The sequence below is a fragment of the Triticum aestivum genome, chromosome 1A (assembly GCF_018294505.1).
Source record: "Triticum aestivum cultivar Chinese Spring chromosome 1A, IWGSC CS RefSeq v2.1, whole genome shotgun sequence".
NCBI lineage: Eukaryota > Viridiplantae > Streptophyta > Magnoliopsida > Poales > Poaceae > Triticum > Triticum aestivum.
Genome location: NC_057794.1, coordinates 296,000,284 through 296,017,664, shown reverse-complemented (window position 1 = coordinate 296,017,664; position 17,381 = coordinate 296,000,284).

The window sequence follows — 17,381 nt, the reverse complement described above, 5'->3', positions numbered from 1 at the left end:
TTCTTCATCCATGAGATCGCCTTTGTCAGCATCTGGCCAAATCAACAAGCCAGGTGAGTACTTTGAAAGTACTCGCAAGACAGTTCGGACGTAAGATATAACAAATGCATGCATGGATGCGTCATGATTAATTTTAACAGTGGCACATTAATTTGTAAAAACAAGACAGGTAAAAAGGGGGTCGGCGGTAGTCCGCTCGAAAACCCAACAAAATAACTGTAAACCCAATCGGGTGTCTGAAGCGACACCTCGATAGGAAGATAAATGAATAAAGCACGCCACAGTCGGGCGTCTAGGCGACACCACATAAAGGGCTTTAAAAGAAATGCCACAGTCGGGCGTCTGGGCGACGCCACATAAAGGGCTTTTAAAAGAAATGCCACAGTCGGGCGTCTGAGCAACGCCACATAAAGGGCTTTTTAAAAGAAATGCCGCAGTCAGACGTCTGAGCGACATCGTAGAAAGGGCTTTCATTGAAAATAAAATATAACAATGCCACAGTCGGACGTCTGAGCGATGCCACAGAAAGGGCTTTTACTGAAAGTAAGTAATAACAATACCATAGTCGGACGTCTGAGCGACATCACAGAAAGGGCTTTTATTCACAAGTAAATAATACTCATAATAAACATTCAATTCATGAAAATAAACGGGTTAGTCCATCCACAGGAATAATCATTTAACCGGACTTAGCACTCATGTGATTCACCGGAGTCTCTGTCATCAAAACTGGCACTTGTCAGGATAAGATAATACTGAACTTGGACATGGAATAGATGATTCAAGGAATATATGACTCTGCAGAGTTTGTACAAAAATTTTCCACAGCCAACGGATTTCCGTAGTCATGAAGGACTAGTTCCGTTTACGGTATTTCGGAAGAAAACACAGCTAACCAGTACACACCCATCCTACCTCTCGATGCTAGGAATCACCCTAGACATCGTCCAAGAAAAACTTTTGAGACGGGGAGATCACAATCTCGAATAGCATGGGATCAAATTTATATACGCGCGCTCTAAGGGGTGCCCCCCTCTCGGTCCCAACCGGAAACACCCATGCCCCCTGACCGGATGACTGGCTTTAATCCAGGGCCATGGAACCATCATCACGGCCTCTCCTTTTTGGTGTGTACCAGGTAAGCGGTTTACAACTTACTAAGCCATATTCCTTGCGGAAAACATGTGGTAGTACAGGGAAGGAAGAATGGAAGGAACTGGAATGATACGGGTTGACACTGAAGTCATATAGCCTGGCATAAGACTGGCATGCTACAACACTGCCATCTTACCCATCCTCATGCCAACACATGGCCATGCATACTCACATCCATCCACTCATGGATTTTCGAAACTCACTTGCCTCATCGTTGCATGTAACATGACATTCGTCGGTATGCTCATCAACATGCCATGAAACTACTTAATGCTAACATGCCAAAACAATCATCATATCAAAAGTTCAAACATGCTTGCCTGGTTCAGAGTAGTCGGAGCCTAGCTCAGTGAAGTTTGCGGTCCCGTCACCTCCTTCGGTATCTACGGTATAAAGAAAATATACGCGCTATCGTGAATACCGTGAGGTGCACAAAAATTATTCCAAATATTTTTCAAGTAAATATGATAAAAAACTAGACAAAATTTTGAAGAGGACAGAAAAAGAATCACTCAAAAATTCCTTTCTGTTAAAAAGTTATAAGGGTTTTAACCCAAGGACCCATCTGTAATGAAACAGAAAGTTCCCAGGGGCTAGCTTATAAAAACAGAAAACGCTTCGGTAGCGACTACGCCAGCCCAGAGGGAAAGCGCATTTGGCAGAAGGCGTTTTCAAAAAACGCTTCGCTTAGAAAGGACAGAGAGGCTGACGGCGGGTCCCGCCCGTCAGGTTTGAATATTCAAATGGGGCGGCAGATTTCGCCGGAGCCCGAGAGCCGCGGTGGTCGCCGGTGGCGATCCACGGCGAGGCAGGGGGATTGGAGGGTACCTCCGTGTTCAGGGCGCCATTCCGCATCGGTTGGTGGTGGTGGTGGTCGCCGGCGAGTACCACGTCGACGGCGAGCCTTGCTCCGGCGGACGACGGTTCGGGTGGTCGAGGGCCTCGTCGGAGGGAGCTGCGAAGGCCAAATTGAGGAGGGGGTTAGACCTCTGGTAGCTAGAGGAGGCTATAGACAAGATTTGGGCGCCGAGGACGGCCTCACCGGAGCGAATCGAGCTGGTGGCCGAGGCGGATCGGGGCGGCCGGAGTCGGGGGAGGAGACCTCCTCAAGGTCCCCCTGTTGGCCTGGCGGGGTGCTGGTGAGATGCAGAGGGGGTGTGTGCTCGAGAGCAAGTTCGGGAGCCCTTTTTATAGGCGGTCCGAGGTGGTGGCCGAGAACGGGGTTCTCCGGCGAAGCTTACGGCGACGTAGGGCATTGGTCGGGGAGGTTTAGGGGTCGAGCGCCGTCATGGGGGTTCACTGGGTCCGTTTAGGTGCTAAACTAGCCAGGGTTTGGGTGTTTTGGGCGAGCTCGACGGAACGGGGCGGCGCGGGCCCGTCGGCGGCAGGGAGCATGTTCCGTGCTTGCCGGGCCACGGCGACGGTGCCACGGGCGTGCGCTGGCTTGGCGGGGACACGCGGAGAGCCAGGGGACGATGGGCGGCGCTAGGTGGCGTGGCAAGCGGGCTCGGGCCCTCGCTGGCCGCCACGGGAGGCACAGCCACCGCAGAAGCTTCCAACGCCGGCGAGGCTCATCGCCACCGATGCCAGGAATCGGCCAAGCGTGCGTGCGGGGTGCTGGCCAAGGGGAAGTGGCTGCGTGCAACGTGCCAGGGCGCACTGTGGCCGCGTGATCCGAAGTCTGACGAAGGAAAAACGACACTGAATTCTGAATTTAACTGAAGATGAACAGAACAGTGTATGCAAGGTGTTCGACAGAATGATCTAGGCATCTAGGGATTTTTCCTTAAGCTGAAACTTGGTGGGGTGGCCTCTCATTGCACCAGGAGGCTGCCTGAATTTTGGTGGAATTTTTGGAGAAGTGTAGATATGAATTTCACCAAATTTGTCAAATCTGGTCCAAACTTGCAGTGAGTGAAATTTGAAATTTTTGAAAAGAAGAAGAGTGGATCAAGATGGTTCTAGGTTGTGGATACTAAAGACAATCCAGGGGAGTTGGTTTGAGGTGAAAACTCAAAGGCAATGAGGTACTTGCTTTGAAAATCACTTAAGCTCAAAATAATTGGCAGAAATGATTTGGGAGATAAAATAATTGAAATAAAATCCAAAACTTGTTTGGACTTGTTGAGATAGAGAAATTAGATTGTTCAAAGGTGGAGGGAGGGATTTTGAGAAGATTTACTATAGGAGACATGGTAAAACCATGGGAGTTTTCAAGATAAGAAAACCTAAAAATTCATAGAGTTCTTTTTATAAGAAAAAGAATAATTTCCAAAAATACATTTTGAGAAGGGAACCATCAGAGAAAGAGTTTTAAATGATCAAACACCATAGTTTGAAGAAGATACAAAAATAAAATATTTGCCAAAGAAGTTTTTAAGAGGAAGGTTTTCTGGAAAAAATTTAAATGGCCTCTTTTTTTTCAAAACCAACAAAGTTTTTGCTGAAAACAGAATAAAAATTTTGGAGTGTCACAACACCTACCCCCTTAGGAAAAATCTCGTCCCTGAGATTTCAGCTGATCCTTAAATAAGTATGGATGTTCTGTCCGAAGAAAATCCTCTCTTTCCCAAGTTGCTTCACTTTCGGTGTGATTGCTCCACTGAACTCTGAAAAACTTGATGGTTTTCTGTCGGGTTCTCCTTTCAGACTCCTCTAATATTTTTACTGGGCGTTCCCGATAAGTGAGGTCTGGCTGCACGTCAATGTTCTCATGGGATACTTGCTTCTCTGGTTTGCTTACGCACTTCCTTAATTGAGAGACGTGGAACACGTCGTGGATGTCGGACAAGTCTTCGGGTAAGTCTAGCTGGTAGGCTACAGTGCCTCTTCGTGCCACTATGCAGAATGGTCCAATGAATCTTGGTGCTAACTTCCCCTTAATCTTAAACCGTTGCAGTCCCCTCATATGTGATACTCGTAGGTACACAAATTCACCGGGTTCAAAATTGACCCCACGATGTTTCTGATCGTAATAACTCTTCTGTCGGCTTTGAGCGGTCTTGAGTCGGTCCCTGATTAGCTTGACTTTTTCCTCGGCTTCTTTGAGCATGTCTGGGCCGAAGATACGGCTGTCTCCGGTTTCTGACCAATTTAGCGGGGTACGACATCTCCGTCCGTATAGGGCTTCAAATGGTGCCATTTGCAGGCTGGCCTGGTAACTGTTGTTGTATGCGAACTCGGCATATGGCAGGCTTTCTTCCCAACTGGTTCCATAGGTGAGGACACATGCTCTCAGCATGTCTTCTAAAATTTGGTTTACGCGTTCAGTCTGTCCATCAGTCTGGGGATGGTAGGCTGTACTGAAGGCCAGTTGAGTTCCCAGAGCCTGTTGTAAATGATCCCAGAATCTCGAGACGAACTGAGTGCCTCTGTCGGATATTATAGTCTTCGGGACTCCATGCAGACAAACTATACGGGAGAGATAAATCCTGGCAAGCCTCTGAGTGTTGTAGGTTGTCTTCACTGGAATGAAATGTGCCACCTTGGTTAATCTATCGGTGATGACCCATATGGCATCATTCCCGTGTCGTGACCGAGGTAGTCCGACAATAAAATCCATCCCTATTTCATCCCATTTCCACTCAGGTATTTTGTTTGGTTGCAGTAGTCCGGCTGGTTTTTGATGCTCAACTTTTATGCGTTGACAAGAATCGCAACATGCAACGAATGTGGCTATGTCCCTCTTCATACCGTGCCACCAAAATCTTTCTTGAATATCCTTATACATTTTGGTTCCTCCAAGGTGGATCGAATATGGGGTGGTGTGTGCTTCAGCTAGAATTTTCTGTTTGAGGTCCTCTATGTTTGGCACGCAGAGTCTGTCTCTGTACCGTAATATTCCATCATCGCCTATGACGAACTCCGAGGCCTTGCCCATACTCACCTTTCTTTTAATTCCTTCAATGCTGGGGTGACCAGGCTGAGCTTCTTTAATTCTTTCCACAAGGTCGGGCTTTATTTCCAAGTTTGATATGGTGCCTTCCGCGATCATTAACAAGTTGAGTTTGGCAAATTCTTGTTGGAATTCAGGTCTCAAGCTTTGCAGACTATTTTCGTCGGAGCTGGGGTTCCGACTAAGAGCATCGGCCACTACATTTGCCTTTCCTGGATGATAGTGGATACCGACATCATAATCCTTTACCAATTCCAACCAGCGTCGTTGCCGTAAGTTTAGTTCTGGCTGTGTGAAAATATATTTGAGACTTTTATGGTCCATGTATATTTCACATCGATTTCCAAGTAAGAAATGCCTCCATTCCTTGAGTGCATGAATGACTGCTGCCATTTCTAAGTCATGAGTGGGATAATTTTCCTCATGCTTGTGAAGTTGCCTTGAAGCGTATGCGACAACCTTGCCTTCTTGCATCAACACGCACCCGAGGCCTTTTCGGGAAGCGTCACAATACACTTCAAAATTCTTGTGTATGTCTGGCACAATTAATACTGGTGCTGTTGTTAATTTTCGCTTTAGCTCTTGGAAACTTTTCTCACAGGCTTCTGTCCATTCAAACTTCTTGTCCTTCTTGAGTAACTGCGTCATTGGCTTGGCTAGGGTGGAGAATCCTTCAATAAATCTGCGGTAATATCCTGCCATTCCCAAGAAACTTCGTACGTCCGTTACGCTGGCTGGTGACTTCCAGCCAAGTATGGCCCTGACTTTCTCCGGGTCCACTGCGATACCGTCTTGGGTCAGCACGTGGCCTAGAAAGCCTACTTGTCTTAGCCAAAATTCGCACTTGCTGAACTTGGCATACAATTGATGTTTCCTGAGTTCTCCTAGCACAATCCTGAGATGTTCCGCGTGCTCTTCTGGTGTCTTGGAGTATATCAGAATATCGTCGATAAACACCACAACGAACTTGTCCATAAACTTCATAAATACTTTGTTCATGAGGTGAACAAAATATGCGGGGGCGTTCGTTAATCCAAAAGGCATAACTGTGAACTCATATAGTCCATATCTGGAGGTGAAGGCTGTTTTGGGGATATCTTCTGTTCGCACTTTTAATTGATGGTATCCTGACCTTAAGTCAATCTTTGAGAATACCTTGGCCTGAGCGAGCTGATCAAATAAATCATTTATCCGTGGCATCGGGTATTTGTTCTTGACTGTGACCATGTTAAGTGCTCGGTAGTCTATGCACAATCTCAGTGTTCCATCCTTCTTTTTGGCAAATAAAATTGGTGATCCCCAAGGTGAGGAGCTGGCTCGAATGTATCCCTTGTCCAGTAATTCCTTTATTTGTTTCTTCAACTCAATCAACTCGGATGGTGCCATTCTGTATGGTTTCTTGTATATGGGGGTGGTTCCTGGTGCTAGCTCAATGCTGAATTCTATCTCTCGGTCTGGTGGCATGCCTGGTAGTTCTTCGGGAAATACGTCTGGAAATTCACATACTACTGGAACCTTGTTTAGCTCGGAAACATCCACCTTATTCAATCTCGGCTGCCGGGGTATTTTTCTTTCTTTGGCTGATACTTTTATTGTCTTCCCGTGGTGGTGTGTGAGAATTACGGTCCGGTTGAAACAGTCAATAAAACCTTTGTTGGTGGTTAACCAGTCCATCCCTAGGATGACATCCAGTCCTTTATTTTCCAACACAATAAGATTTGCGTGAAATTTCAATCCTCCGAACTCAATAACCACATTCTGGCAGTAACTCTGAGTAACTTGCTGAATCCCAGGGGACTTGATGATCATGGATTTTCCCAAGGGAAACATCGAAAAATTATTTTGCAAAGCAAAACTTTTCGAAATGAATGAGTGAGAAGCTCCAGAATCAAACAAAACCGTTGCAGGTATTGTGTTGACAGGAAACGTACCGAGTACGATATCCGGAGCGTTTTGTGCTTCTTCTTTGGTCACGTGGTTTAGATGACCCTTCCTGTGGTTGTTGTTGGGGTTGAAATTGTGGCGCTTGGGTGCGGAATTATTTCCACCGTTGTTTGGCTTCGGGGTTGAGTTCCTTGGCTTGGGGCACTGTTTGGCATAGTGCCCTTCTTCTCCACAAGCGTAGCAAGTAACGCCTGGGCGATATGTGAACTCTTTGTCCCTTGCATGGAAATTCTTGGTTGGGCGTGAGATGTTTGTCGTAGGTTTGTGTGTCCCACCTTTCTGAAAATCTGTCTTGCTTCGGTGGTTGCGCGCAAGAGTAGTCTGGTCTCTTTTTCGCTTGCATAAATCCTCCAAGCTACGTCTCTCATTTTCCAGAGTAATAGCTTTGTCCACTAGTGTCTTAAAATCTGGAAAAGTGTGCACGACCAGTTGGCATTTAAGTGCGGGCGCCAGACCGTCAAGGAATTTCTCCATCTTCTTGCTTTCAGTCATACGTTCTTCATTGGCGTAGCGGGACAATAGAGTAAATTGACCGTTGTATTCTGACACTGTCATGTTCCTTTGTTTGAGGTCATCGAACTCTCTCTTCTTGATTTTCATAATACTCTTGGGAATGTGTGCACCACGGAAACCTTCCTTGAAATCATCCCAGGTTATATCATTTTCGTTGGGGTGCATGTGCAGAAAATTCTCCCACCATGATGCAGCTGCTCCTGTGAGATAGTGCGGAGCATATAGTACTTTCTCGAGATCTGAACATTTTGCAATAATTAATTTTCTCTCCATATCTCGAAGCCAATCCTCGGCTTCAAGAGGCTTGTCAGTATGAGAAAATGTTTGGGGACGTGTCTTCTGTAGCTCAGATAACTTGGAATGCTGCTGATACTGTCCATGGTGATTTCCCATGTTGATGACTTGGTTCATCATTTACCGATGTTGTTGCTGACTCTGCTCATAAAGGCGGCACATTTGTGAAAGTGCCGATTCACTGCCCTGTTGGCTTGACTGTCCTTGTGTGAACTTGTTGCTGGGTTGTGTATCATAATTTTCCTCTGGTGGGGTTGGCATGGAGCGAGTCCAAGGACGAGACATTTTTCACTCTGGGGATATATTTTGTAAAACCCATAAGAAAAGCGAAAAGAGTCGCAAAAACAATTCCATAAATGCACAAAGCTGGCAAATAAATTAAATAACCAAGCTTATTTAAGAAAAACAAATCGATTTGCGCACGGAGAAGGACTGCTCATTACATATCTTACACGCAGACGGTAATTATACAATACGTCACTCAGGATATGCGTACATAATCCTGACATGTTATTTAGGCTAGTGCACTCCTCCAGATCCTACATGATGCGCAAACAGGCTACTTCCCACAACCTATGTACATATAAACATATCGTACAAAGCGGTACATTGCATGGCGGCTAAGCGTACTCAGGCGGAGATGTTGACGATCTCCTTTGCCCTGCCGAGGGTGAGGCGTAGCGAGCCTGGGGACTCGACTTCCTCCTCGCTAATAGGCTCCATACGTGCAGTGTTACGCTGAGTAGATGGAGTGGGTGCCAGGGGCGGAACAACACGGACAGGAGTGGGCGCGCAGGGTGGTGCAGTGCGCGCTGGAGTGGGCGCAGTAACTTGGTTGAACTCTTCGGTAGAAGGCAGGCGACGAGTAGGTGCATAAGATGCTGAGGACGAGACCAAAGTCAGTGGCGGTGCGGTGGGTAGGAGCTCCCTCCTATTGGCAGCACAGCCATGGACTGAGTCCATGCGGGTAGCTACGAAGTCGTCCACCAGGTTGTCGAAGGCTGCCTCCAGGGCCCGGAGATACTCAATAAGCATCTCAAAAGCCTCATCTCGTTCTCCTCTGGGGCAGGAGAATGCATAGTGACAGGTGTAAGGCACATGGCATGGAAGATAACGGTAACGACGAGTCTTCATCACGGGGAGAACATCCCTGAGACGAGCTATCGCCTCGCGGGCTACCATCTGCATAGCATGCCTCTCCATAGGCATGGCTCTTCCCAAGATCCGGAAGTGGCGTAACTCACCACGCCCTCCCTTGAACTGCACCGCGGCCTGGTGCATGGTCAGACTGTCGTTGACTCGGTGCTGGCAGAGTGTGAAGACTGGGCGCACAGATGGCCCCATCGCGACCTGAACGATGAAGGAAAGAAGCTTGACGAACCCATCGGGCACGTTGGCGAAGGTCTGAGACTCGCAGCTGTTGTCGGCCATCTACAAAAGTAGGCAAAAATTCTGAATGGTCAGATCATAAATTTATGCTGACTGTCAGAAAATGACTACAATTGCAAGAAAATATAAATTGGCTCTATCATGCTAATAACCAATTAGCGATCGCACCTATTGGCTTCCTACAGTCAGCCTGGCTCTGGTACCAAGCTTGTCACGACCGGTTTTCCAATAAAAATATTTATTGAGAAACCAATCTTTTGAGTCCAGTATGAGAAAAATACTCCTTACCGGTAGAAAAATTCTTGATACAATAAGCCAGTAGCATAAAATATATTACAGGGTCGAGCTACGGTTGCTCAACCAAATTATTACAAGCACGCCAATAAGTATACATAATGGCGGACATGACACAGTGGTGTGGAGGCATACTACTGACTCGAGGATAGGGTGGTGGTGGAAAAACACAGTGGGGAGTGTGATACATGACTCTAAAACTAGCATCTCATCGAGCGTCGAGGTGAGGCTCGATGAATTTATTTGGTAGCGGAAGCGGATATAATACAGTGACCAAATCCAGGATCGCACGAGACTGACTGGGATTCCTCTAGGCGTCGGACTCGCTATCAAATTCTTCATCCATGAGATCGCCTTCGTCAACATCTGGCCAAATCAACAAGCCATGTGAGTACTTTGAAAGTACTGGCAAGACAGTTCGGACGTAAGATATAAAAAATGCATGCATGGATGCGTCATGATTAATTTTAACAGTGGCACATTAATTTGTAAAAACAAGACAGGTAAAAAGGGGGTCGGCGGTAGTCCGCTCGAAAACCCAACAAAATAACTGTAAACCCAATCGGGTGTCTGAAGCGACACCTCGATAGGAAGATAAATGAATAAAGCACGCCGCAGTCGGGCGTCTAGGCGACACCACATAAAGGGCTTTAAAAGAAATGCCACAGTCGGGCGTCTAGGCGACGCCACATAAAGGGCTTTTAAAAGAAATGCCACAGTCGGGCGTCTGAGCAACGCCACATAAAGGGCTTTTTAAAAGAAATGCCGCAGTTGGACGTCTGAGCAACATCGCAGAAAGGGCTTTCATTGAAAATAAAATATAACAATGCCATAGTCGGACGTCTGAGCGATGTCACAGAAAGGGCTTTTACTGAAAGTAAATAATAACAATACCACAGTCGGACGTCTGAGCGACATCACAGAAAGGGCTTTTATTAACAAGTAAATAATACTCATAATAAACATTCAATCCATGAAAATAAACAGGTTAGCCCATCCACAGGAATAATCATTTAACCGGGCTTAGCACTCATGTGATTCACCGGAGTCTGTCATCAAAACTGGCACTTGTCAGGATAAGATAATACTGAACTTGGACATGGAATAGATGATTCAAGGAATATATGACTCTGCAGAGTTTGTACAAAAAATTTTCCCACAGCCAACGGATTTCCGTAGTCACGAAGGACTAGTTCCGTTTACGGTATTTCGGAAGAAAACACAGCTAACCAGTACACACCCATCCTACCTCTCGATGCTAGGAATCACCCTAGACATCGTCCAAGAAAAACTTTTGAGACGGGGAGATCACAATCTCGAATAGCATGGGATCGAATTTATATATGCGTGCTCTAAGGGGTGCCCCCTCTCGGTCCCAACCGGAAACACCCATGCCCCCTGACCGGATGACTGGCTTTAATCCAGGGCCATGGAACCATCATCACGGCCTCTCCTTTTTGGTGTGTACCAGGTAAGCGGTTTACAACTTACTAAGCCATATTCCTTGCGGAAAACATGTGGTAGTACAGGGAAGGAAGAATGGAAGGAACTGGAATGATACGGGTTGTCACTGAAGTCATATAGCCTGGCATAAGACTGGCATGCTACAACACTTCCATCTTACCCATCCTCATGCCAACACATGGCCATGCATACTCACATCCATCCACTCATGGATTTTCGAAACTCACTTGCCTCATCGTTGCATGTAACATGACATTCGTCGGTATGTTCATCAACATGCCATAAACTACTTAATACAAACATGCCAAAACAATCATCATATCAAAAGTTCAAACATGCTTGCCTGGTTCAGAGTAGTCGAAGCCTAGCTCGGTGAAGTTTGCGGTCCCGTCACCTCCTTCGGTATCTACGGTATAAAGAAAATATACGCGCTATCGTGAATACCGTGAGGTGCACAAAAATTATTCCAAATATTTTTCAAATAAATATGATAAAAAACTAGACAAAATTTTGAAGAGGACAGAAAAAGAATCACTCAAAATTTCTTTCTGTTAAAAAGTTATAAGGGTTTTAACCCAAGGACCCATCTATAATGAAACAGAAAGTTCCCAGGGGCTAGCTTATAAAAATAGAAAACGCTTCTTTAGCGACTACGCCAGCCCAGAGGGAAAGCGCATTTGGCAGAAGGCATTTTCAGAAAACGCTTCGCTTAGAAGGACAGAGAGGCTGACGGCGGGTCCCGCCCGTCAGGTTTGAATATTCAAATGGGGCGGCAGATTTCGCCGGAGCCCGAGAGCCGCGGTGGTCGCCGGCGGCGATCCACAGTGAGGCAGGGGGATTGGAGGGTACCTCCGTGTTCAGGGCGCCATTCCACGTCGGTTGGTGGTGGTGGTGGTCGCCGGCAAGTACCACGTCGACGGCGAGCCTTGCTCCGGCGGACGGCGGTTCGGGTGGTCGAGGGCCTCGTCGGAGGGAGCTGCGAAGGCCAAATTGAGGAGGGGGTTAGACCTCTGGTAGCTAGAGGAGGCTATAGACGAGATTTGGGCGCCGGGGACGGCCTCACCGGAGCGAATCGAGCTGGTGGCCGAGGCGGATCGGGGCAGCCGGAGTCGGGGGAGGAGACCTCCTCGAGGTCCCCCTGTTGGCCTGGCGGGGTGCTGGTGAGATGCAGAGGGGGTGTGTGCTCGAGAGCGAGTTCGGGAGCCCTTTTTATAGGCGGTCCGAGGCGGTGGCCGAGAACTGGGTTCTCCGGCGAGGCTTACGGCGGCGCAGGGCATTGGTCTGGGAGGTTTAGGGGTCGAGCGCCGTCGTGGGGGTTCACTGGGTCCGTTTAGGTGCTAAACTAGCCAGGGTTTGGGTGTTTTGGGCGAGCTCGGCGGAACGGGGTGGCGCGGGCCCGTCGGCGGCAGGGAGCACGTTCCGTGCTTGCCGGGCCACGGCGACGGTGCCACGGGCGTGCGCTGGCTTGGCGGGGACACGCGGAGAGCCAGGGGACGATGGGCGGCGCCGGGTGGCGTGGCGAGCGGGCTCGGGCCCTCGCTGACCGCCATGGGAGGCGCAGCCACCGCAGAAGCTTCCAACGCCGGTGAGGCTCGTCGCCACCGACGCCAGGAATCGGCCAAGCGTGCGTGCGGGGTGCTGGCCAAGGGGAAGAGGCTGCGTGCAACGTGCCAGGGCGCACTGTGGCCGCGTGATCCGAAGTCTGACGAAGGAAAAACGACACTGAATTCTGAATTTAACTGAAGATGAACAGAACAGTGTATGCAATGTGTTCGACAGAATGATCTAGGCATCTAGGGATTTTTCCTTGAGATGAAACTTGGTGGGGTGGCCTCTCATTGCACCAGGAGGCTGCCTGAATTTTGGTGGAATTTTTGGAGAAGTGTAGATATGAATTTCACCAAATTTGTCAAATCTGGTCCAAACTTGCAGTGAGTGAAATTTGAAATTTTTGAAAAGAAGAAGAGTGGATCAATATGGTTCTAGGTTGTGGATACTAAAGACAATCCAGGGGAGTTGGTTTGAGGTGAAAACTCAAAGGCAATGAGGTACTTGCTTGGAAAATCACTTAAGCTCAAAATAATTGGCAGAGATGATTTGGGAGATAAAATAATTGAAATAAAATCCAAAACTTGTTTGGACTTGTTGAGATAGAGAAATTAGATTGTTCAAAGGTGGGGGAGGGATTTTGAGAAGATTTACTATAGGAGACATGGTAAAACCATGGGAGTTTTCAAGATAAGAAAACCTAAAAATTCATAAAGTTCTTTTTATAAGAAAAAGAATAATTTCCAAAAATACATTTTGAGAAGGGAACCATCAGAGAAAGAGTTTTAAATGATCAAACACCATAGTTTGAAGAAGATACAAAAATAAAATCTTTGCCAAAGAAGTTTTTAAGAGGAAGGTTTTCTGGAAAAAAAATTAAATGGCCTCTTTTTTTTCAAAACCAACAAAGTTTTTGCTGAAAACCGAATAAAAATTTTGGAGTGTCACAGGGGAGAGGAAAACGAGAGGCAAATGGCAAATAATGTAATGCGGGAGATAAGGGTATGTGATGGGTACTTGGTATGTTGACTTTTGCGTAGACCTCCCCGGCAACGGCACCAGAAATCCTTCTTGCTACCTCTTGAGCATTGCGTTGGTTTTCCCCGAAGAGGAAGGGATGATGCAGCAAAGTAGCGTAAGTATTTCCCTCAGTTTTTGAGAACCAATGTATCAATCCAGTAGGAGGATACGCGCAAGTCCCTTGTACCTGCACAAAACAAATAAATCCTCACAACCAACGCGAATAGGGGTTGTCAATCCCTACACGGCCACTTACGAGAGTGAGATCTGATAGATATGATAAGATAATACTTTTGGTATTTTTGTGATAAAGATGCAAAGTAAAATAAAGGAAAAGTAAAAAAACAAAGGAAATAACTAAGTAGTAGGAGATTAATATGATAAAGATAGACTCGGGGGCCATAGGTTTCACTAGTGGCTTCTCTCGAGAGCATAAGTATTCTATGGTGGGTGAACAAATTACTGTTGAGCAATTGACAGAATTGAGCATAGTTATGAGAATATCTAGGTATGATCATGTATATAGGCATCACGTCTCAGACAAGTAGACCGACTCCTGCCTGCATCTACTACTATTACTCAACTCATCGACTGCTATCCAGCATGCATCTAGAGTATTAATTTAAAAATAGAGTAACACCTTAAGCAAGATGACATGATGTAGAGGGATAGACTCATGCAATATGATGAAAACCCCATCTTGTTATCCTCGATGGCAACAATACAATACGTGCCTTTCTGCCCCTACTGTCACTGGGAAAGGACACCGCAAGATTGAACCCAAAGCTAAGCACTTCTCCCATTGCAAGAAAGATCAATCTAGTAGGCCAAACCTCACTGATAATTCGAAGAGACTTGCAAAGATAACCAATCATACATAAAAGAATTCAGAGGAGATTCAAATATTTTTCATAGATAGACTTGATCATAAACCCACAATTCATCGATCTCAACAAACACACCGCAAAAAGAAGATTACATCGAATAGTTCTCCACAAGAGAGGGGGAGAACATTGTATTGAGATCCAAAAAGAGAGAAGAAGCCATCTAGCTAATAACTATGGACCCGTAGGTCTGAGGTGAACTACTCACACTTCATCGGAGGGGCTATGGTGTTGACATAGAAGCCCTCCGTGATCGATGCCCCCTCCGGCGGAGCTCCGGAATAGGCCCCAAGATGGGATCTCGTGGATACAGAAAGTTGCGGTGGTGGAATTAGGGTTTTGGCTCCGTATCTGATCGTTTGGGGGTACATAGGTATATATTGGAGGAAGGAGTACGTCGGTGGAGCAACAGGGGGCCCACGAGGGTGGAGGGCGCGCCTAGTGGGGGTAGGTGCGCCCCCTACCTCGTGGCCTCCTCTTTTGTGTCTTGACGTAGGGTCCAAGTCTCCCGAGTCTTGTTCATTGAGAAAATCACGTTCCCGAAGGTTTCATTCCGTTTGGACTCCGTTTGATATTCCTTTTCTTCGAAACCCTAAAACAGGCAAAAAACAACAATTCTGGGCTGGTCCTCCGGTTAATAGGTTAGTCCCAAAAATAATATAAAAGTGGATAATAAAGCCCAATAATGTCCAAAACAGTAGATAATATAGCATGGAGCAATCAAAAATTATAGATACGTTGGAGACGTATCAGGCTGCTACTTCTTGAGCTTGCGTTGGTTTTTCCCTTGAAGAGGAAAGAGTGATGCAACAAAGTAGAGATAAGTATTTCCCTCAGTTAAGAACCAAGGTATCAATCCAGTAGGAGGTACACCCAAGTCTCCAATAGTTGCACCTACACAAACAAACAAATATTTGCACCCAACGCGAAAAGGGGTTGTCAATCCCTTCACGGTTAATTGCAAGGATGAGATCTGATAGAGATAGGTATAAAAGATAAGTAAAAGAGCAAAATAAAGTGAAGGTAAATAAATTGCGGCAAGGTATTTTGGGTTTTATAGATCTGAACATAATATGATGAGAAATAGACCCCGGGGCCATAGTTTTCACTAGAGGCTTCTCTCTTGAAAGACACATACGGTGGGTGAACAAATTATTATTGAGCAATTGATAGAAAAGCGCAAAGTTATGACGATATCTAATGATCATGAATATAGGCATCACGTCCGTGACAACTAGACCACTATCCAGCATGCATCTAGTGTATTAAGTTAACAAGAACGAAGTAACGCCTTAAGTAAGATGACATGATCTAGAGGGATAAATCCAAGCAATATGATATAAACCCCATATTTTTATCCTTAGTGGCAAAAATACAAATATGTGCCTGATACCACTACTATCACTGGGTGAGGACACCGCAAGATTGAACCCATCACAAAGCACCTCTCCCATTGCAAGATAAATCAATCTAGTTGGCCAAACCAAATTAATAGATCGGACAGAAATACAAAGCTATCTTAATCATGCATAAAAGAGTTCAGAAAAGACTCAAATAATATTCATAGATAATCTGATCATAAATCTATAATTCATGGGATCTCAACAAACACACCGCAAAAGAAGATTACATCGAATAGATCTCTAAGAACAGCGAGGATAACATTGTATTGAAGATCAAAGAGAGAGAAGAAGCCATCTAGCTACTAGCTATGGACCCGTAGGTCTGTGGTAAACTACTCACACATCATCGGTAGGGCAGCAAGGTTGTTGTAGAAGCCCTGCATGATCGAATCCCTCTCTGACAGAGTACCAGAAAAGGCCCCAAGATGGGATCTCATGAGAACAGAAGCTTTCGGTGGCGGAAAAGAATATTTGTTTGTGTCCTCTGGTATACGGGGAATATTTGGGTATTTATAGAGCCGATATTGGGGTTATAGGGACTACAGGGGGCCCACAAGCTTGCAGGGCGCCCTCCTATGGCGAGCGTGGTGAGCTTGTGGCCACCCGAAGCTTCGTGGGTGTCTTCTGGTCCAAGAAATATTGTCAAAAGGTTTCGTTTCGTTTGGACTTCATTTGGAATTGATTTTCTGTAATAGACAAAAACAAGGAAAAAACAACAACTGGCACTAGGCACTAGGTTAATAGGTTAGTCCCAAAAATGATATAAAATATTATAATAATGCATATAAAACATCCAAGATTAATAACATAATAGCAACGATACTTGCAACCCGACGCGTAAGAGGGGTTGTCAATCACTCCATGATAAAAATATAAATTATTTTGTATAAGACTTGATAAATGGATGTGAAAGTGCAACTAATCCCCGGATGGTTTTGGTAATTATAACAACATATAGCTCACTGAACTAATAACCATTCAAGTTTAATATTTCAAAATTTTCAATGAATGGCATGGCATGGACTAGAGATGTGGACCCGTCAAAATGCTAAGGACACATAATGGGAAAAACTCAAGACCCTTCATTTCTATTTTAGTGATCCATGACCACATTGAGTCCATAGGAAAGCCACTACTATGAAAAGGGGATGAGGTGTTGCTTAATGGCTTGCTTGCTCAAAAGCTTAGTGATAATGCTCCAAATCCCTCAACCACTTTCTCATGCCAAATATGTCAAAATCCTAAAGTCCAACTCGGCCCCACCAATTCTTTCTATCTGGCGCCACGGAGTTCATATGGCATAGCCACAGCCAGAAACCCTAACAGTTCGGTCATAATGATATGAATCTCAGTCTCATGGAGATGGCCTTGCCAATTCTCTTTTGCATGTTGCAATTATTTCGGTCTCACCGAAATGGCTTGACCAATTCTCTATTGCCCTATTGTTTCATTTCGGTCTCATCGAGTTTATGCAATCCGCGCCACTGAGATGAGGTCTGCCCTAAGCCCTAGCACATCGGTCCCACCGAGTTGTTCCAGTCGGTCCCACTGAGATTCCTAACGTTGACATTTTGAACT